Raw genomic sequence first — 6,000 nt, 5'->3', positions numbered from 1 at the left:
ACTCACTCCAAAAGGGGCCATCCTTTCCCTTTTGAGGTATTTCCTGAGTTCCAGCTCCCATACGGGACACTGGCCTACTCTGCTGCTGCTGGTCGCTGCGACCACGAACTGCTCTGGGTTCATGAGGTGTTCCATTGCCTGCATGGCCATTTCCTTTTCTCTATGCTCTCTTTAATTTGGAACGGGGGATGATAAGGTAATGCTTTTAAAATACAGGTACGGCTTTCGCTATGTTCCGATTATAAAACTCCCGACAGTTTGACGCAACAAAAATCTCTCGGTTTAACCTTACAACCCTGTTAGTTACGCATGCAAAAACACACTTCCGAATTATGATTATTGATTTGAACTCCTTGAACACTTGTGGTTTTTTCTTTTTCCAATTGGATTTCAGATTCAAATTTCTGGGTTCTCTGAGTGGGGGCGGGGGGGGGGGGGGGGGGGGGGGGCACTTCTAATCGAGTCCCGGCGGAGTCACCACTAAATGTTGCTCATTCTGGGTGAGTGTGCTTAACACTCAATTTGGCTCTGTTTCTTTACTTAGCTCTGGAGTCGCCAGGTATCGTTAAGATACTGCCACAAGTTTCAAGGTGAAGTTCAAAGCAATAAAACCATACACCAATTAGTAATTTCAAACAACTGAGTTTATTATAACACAATTATAAATCTACCCATGCACACGCTAAGAGGATTAAACTATTCCTACCGCTAAATAAACAAATACTTATCTGGAAGGAACTGCCGGATCAGGGGGCAAGGCTTCTAGCTCTGCTCTGGTCTGCAGACTTCAGGTTAAAAAGGGGTCAGGAGTGTCTATCTCTGGTAGCAATTGTTGCGAGACACTTACTTGCTGGCGGCTGCTGTCCCAAACCTCTCCTCTCTCTCGTTCAAGGTCTTCTTGGCAAAAGCTAGTCGAGGTGCTGGTACACAGAGGAGGGCTGGTCAAGGAGAGATGAGGGCTGGACAAGAAGAATGAACCATGTGTGGGACCTGTCTTTTATAGGTCTCAGGGATCCGCGCCCCTTTGGGCGGACTCCCTTACCTGCTTGGAATCGATTGGGTCTCTTCTGAGGCTGTTCCTTAGCTACTGAGCCGGCTTTCAGGCTCTTTGTTTTCGAACCCTGCTGGTGCCTGGTATCCTTTACAATGTTGCAGTTACTTCCCCATTTGTGTCCATTGTCTCTGGAATCGTTCCATTACTATGTTAACTATCCTGGAGATTGCCTCATTAGTATGCGGAATGTTCGTTTCGGTGCTGTCTGCTCTCTTAGCAGACAGAATCCACACCTGCCTGGTGCAGCCTGCTGGTGCTGCAAACATTGTCCATTTTATCCTATGTGCTTTGCGTTCCTCCATTTTGTATTCAGGGAATGGCCAACTTCGGTGGCTACACTACATACTGAACCTATCAGACAGATTGAAAATTTTAAACAGTATGAGGGGAAAACTAATGATACTCGATGGTACCCCGAGAAAGGGCAAGTTAGGATTGGAAATGCATTACAAAATAAAATTACTAATAGGAAAATGATACATTTGGAGGAGAGTAAATGACAAAGTCAGGAAGAAAACGGTTGAAGAATAAACATTAAGTATCAAATTATTACTGAAGAGTGACATTTCTGACTGGACAGGTATCCTGAATATCAGTGGATGGATGATCAATGGTCTCCCAAGGGGCGTGTACGAAGTGATAGATTTATTGATTTATTGAAGGGTCTCGGCAAGCAACAGTCACGGACGAGGAACCCCCACAGTTTAAAAAGAAAATAGTATTGGAAGAAATTTTTGTTTGTTGTTAAGTTTAATGTTGCGGAGGGAAATTTACAACCAGTGTGTTAAACGGAGTTGCCTTGAGGCTTTGTGATAGTTGTTAAGAAAACATTGTATATCATATTAAAAATTGTTATGTACGTAGGAAAAAAAAAAAAACTTAACATGGCTTGACATAAGAAATGGCAATTAATTGATGTTGTTAATACCATGTTTGGTTTATACATTTGAATTAATGACTATAAGTGCTGGCTCATAAAGCACTCTAGTAAAACCATGGAATTAGGTGTATTGTATTTTATTTTTGTTGTTGAAGTTGTGAGAATTGCTAGAAATGTGTAAAGATGTAACACACAAGCTGTTTGTGTGATTAATTACCAAGCATAGTGTTAAGATAAGACTTAATTTCTTTGACTTTGTATGTGTAATGGTTTAATGTGAAGACAAATGGGTTCCATTGGGTTGAACACCAAACAGCGGGAAATATTTCAGGGCTAGTAGTAGGGTATAGGTGGTTGATACAAGTAATCTAGAAGACCAATGAGGCAAAAAGAATGAGACTGTAACATACCAGCAATAAGTAAATCAACTTTTTGGTCACTGTTGGATTGAGTGGCTTACTGATCCTAAGGGACATGAGGAGACTTCTGGTGCTGCTATTCTGAGGAGGTAATGTGCCTTGGAGATAGTGGAACACACGGCAAATAGTTATTATGTTACCTTTTTGGACAGCTGCTACTATGATTCAAGGTGATTTGCAAATAAGAAATAACCGGTTTATCAACACTGGTATGAGCGATGGATGAATTTATGTCATGATTCAAATGCCAAGAGGGGGTGTAATGAAAAATGGGAAAATGTGGCATTTGGGCCATGGGTGTTGTCCTGGGAGGACTTGGGATTTTTTTGTTTGGGAAACCAATGTTGAGCGAAGGGAGCAGATTACCAACTTGAGCTGCTGTCTTTAGAGGAACGGGATGTCACCAGTCAGTCAGTGCCTTGAAGCTCATCTGCCTGCCATTCAATAAAAAAATCATGTCAAAATCTTTGACCGTGTTGCAGGGGAGAAACAAAGATGGTTGGCCACTATTTTTACCTGCGGGTGGGCATGGAGTTGACCCCAATGGGATTTTTTGTTGTTTATGCAATTGGAAAGGGGCGCGCACTGGGACTCGTGGGCGCCGTTGCTGTTTGAAGAAAGGCAGCGGTGGCTGCGCAAGCAGGAGGCACGTTATTTTAAAAAATAACAGCAGTTAAGAGCTGTTGAAAGGCAGTCAGTTGGAGAAAGGCAGCCGGAGGGGAAGGCAGCCGGAGGGGAAGGCAGCCGACGACCAGAGCAGAAGAAAAAAGCCAATGGCGTGCAGAGGCTGGGCGAACGGCTCCGTAAAGCGGATAAGGTGCCAGCGGCCACAAAGAACAATGTCATAAAGAAAGAAATAAAGAGCAGGAGGAAGAAAGAAGGAAAAGCCGTGAGGCCCTGCTTAAAAAAAAACAAGCAGCCCAGAATAAAAACATCGGAAGACCCAAGACTAAGACGAGAGCGGTCCTAAAGGAAGAGTGCTAAATTGGGGAAAGGCCAAGTGTAACAAAATTCGGCAGGAGCTAGGGAATGTGGATTAGGAGCAGCTGTTTAAGGGTAAATCCACATTTGAAATGTGGGAGTCTTTTAAGGAAAGGATGATTAGAGTGCAGGACAGACATGTCCCTGTGAAAATGAGGGATAGAAATGGCAAGATTAGGGAACCATGGATGATGGGTGGAATTCAGAGACTAGCTAAGATGAAAAAGGAAGCATACATAAGATCGAGGCGACTTGAAAACTGATGAAGCTTTGGAGGAATATTGGGAAAGTAGGACAAATCTCAAACGCGCAATAAAGAGGGCTAAAAGGGGTCATGAAATATCTTTGGCTAACATGGTTAAGGAAAATCCCAAAGCCTTTTATTCTTATACAAGGAGCAAGAGGGTAACTAGAGAAAGGATTGGCCCACTCAAAGACAAAAGAGGGAATTTATGCGTGTAGTCAGAGGAAATGGGTGAGATTTTTTTTTTTTTTTTTTTTTTAAATAAATTTAGATTAGCCAATTATTTTTTCCAATTAAGGGGCAATTTAGCGCGGCCAATCCACCTACTCTGCACATTTTTGGGTTGTGGGGGCGAAACCCACGCAGACACGGGGAGAACGTGCAAACTCCACACGGACAATGGGTGAGATTTTTAATGAGTACTTTGCATCGGTATTCACCAAGGAGAGGGAGATAACGGATGTTGAGGTTAGGGATGGATGTTTCAATACTCTAGGTCAAGTGGGCATAAGGCAGGGGGAAGTTTTGGGTATTCTAAAGGCATTAAGGTGGACAAGTCCCTTTGGTGCGAGGTGGAGAGGAACATAGGGTGCCGTTGTATGCCGATGACCTGTTACTGTATGTGGCGGACCCGGTGGGAGGGATGCCGGGAGTGATGGAGTTGCTAGCTGAGTTTGGGACCTTTTCAGGTTATAAATTAAATTTAGGCAAGAGCGAGGTGTTTGTGGTGCACCCTGGAGACCAGGAGGAAGGAATTGGTAGGCTCCCACTTAGGCGGGCAGGGGAGAGCTTTAGGTACCTGGGGGTGCAGGTGGCCAGGGACTGGGGGACTCTTCACAAGCATAACTTCACCAGACTTGTAGATCAGATGGAGGAGGAGTTCAAGAGGTGGGACATGCTGCCAGTATCGTTGGCGGGGAGGGTACAGTCCGTCAAAATGACGGTGCTTCCGAGGTTCTTGTTCCTCTTTCAGTGCCTACCCATCTTTATCCCCAGGGCCTTCTTTAGGAGAGTGACTAGCAGTATTTTGAGCTTTGTGTGGGCACATGGGACTCCGAGAGTGAAGAGGGTGTTCCTGGAGCGAGGGATAGAGGCGGGCTGGCGTTGCCCAACCTTCTGGGGTACTATTGGGCGGCCAATGTGTCAATGGTGCGTAAATGGGTGATGGAGGGGGGAGGGCGGCGTGGAAAAGAATGGAGATGGCGTCATGTAGAGGTACGAGCCTGGGTGCCATGGTAACGGCACCGTTACTGCTCTCCCCTAAGAGGTTTACCACGAGCCCGGTGGTGGCGGCGACCCTAAGAATCTGGGGACAGTGGAGACGGCATCGGGGGGAAACAGGGGGCTCGATGGAGGCTCCACTGGGTGGCAACCATCGGTTCATCCCGGGGAACAAGGATGGGGGATTTAGGGGGTGGCAAAGGGCGGGCATCAGCAAATTGAGGGACCTGTTTATTGGCGGGAGGTTTGCGGGCCTGGGGGAACTGGAAGATAAATTTGGCCTTCCCCAAGGGAACATGTTCAGATACTTGCAGGTAAAAGCGTTTGCTAGGCGACAGGTAGAGGGATTCCCTCTGCTGCCGTCGCAGGGGACGATGGACAGAGTGCTTTCGGGGGTGTGGGTCGGCGAGGGGAAGGTGTCTGACATCTATAAGGTAATGCAGGAGGTGGAGGAGCCGTCAGTGGAGGAGCTGAAGGCTAAATGGGAGGAGGAACTTGGGGAGCAGATAGAGGACGGGACTTGGTCGGATGCCTTGGAGAGAGTCAACTCTTCCTCCTCATGTGCGAGGCTTAGTCTCATCCAATTTAAGGTGCTGCACCGGGCCCACATGTCCGGGACTAGGATGAGTAAGTTCTTTGGGGGTGAGGATAAGTGCACCAGATGTTCGGGGAGTCCAGCGAATCATGCCCATATGTTCTGGGCATGCCCAGCACTGGAAGAATTCTGGAAGCAGGTGGCGGGGACGGTGTCGAGGGTGGTTGGATCCAGGGTCAAACCAGGGTGGGGACTCGCGATTTTTGGAGTTGCAGTAGAGCCGGGAGTGCAGGAGGCGAAAGAGGCCGGTGTCCTGGCCTTTGCATCCCTAGTAGCCCGACGAAGGATCTTGCTGCATTGGAAGGATGCAAGGCCCCCAAGTGTGGAGACCTGGATCAGTGACATGGCGGGATTTATAAAATTGGAATGGGTCAAATTTGACCTGAGGGGATCAATAAGGTTCTATAAACGGTGGCAGCCTTTTCTGGACTTCCTGGCTCAGAGATAGGTAACTGGGTCAATAGCAGCAGCAACCCGGGGGGGGGGGGGGGGGGGGGGTGTTCCTTATTGTAGTGTCTATTCTGTAACTTTATATTGTGTTAATTTGCATTGTTGTTAAAATGCTGTGTTGTTCATGGAGGTGGGGCGAATGTTTATGCTTGTTAA

Source organism: Scyliorhinus canicula, chromosome 4 (genome assembly GCF_902713615.1).
Source record: "Scyliorhinus canicula chromosome 4, sScyCan1.1, whole genome shotgun sequence".
NCBI classification, from domain to species: Eukaryota; Metazoa; Chordata; class Chondrichthyes; order Carcharhiniformes; family Scyliorhinidae; genus Scyliorhinus; species Scyliorhinus canicula.
The sequence above is the reverse complement of the archived record's forward strand: the minus strand, read 5'-3'. Positions refer to the sequence as shown.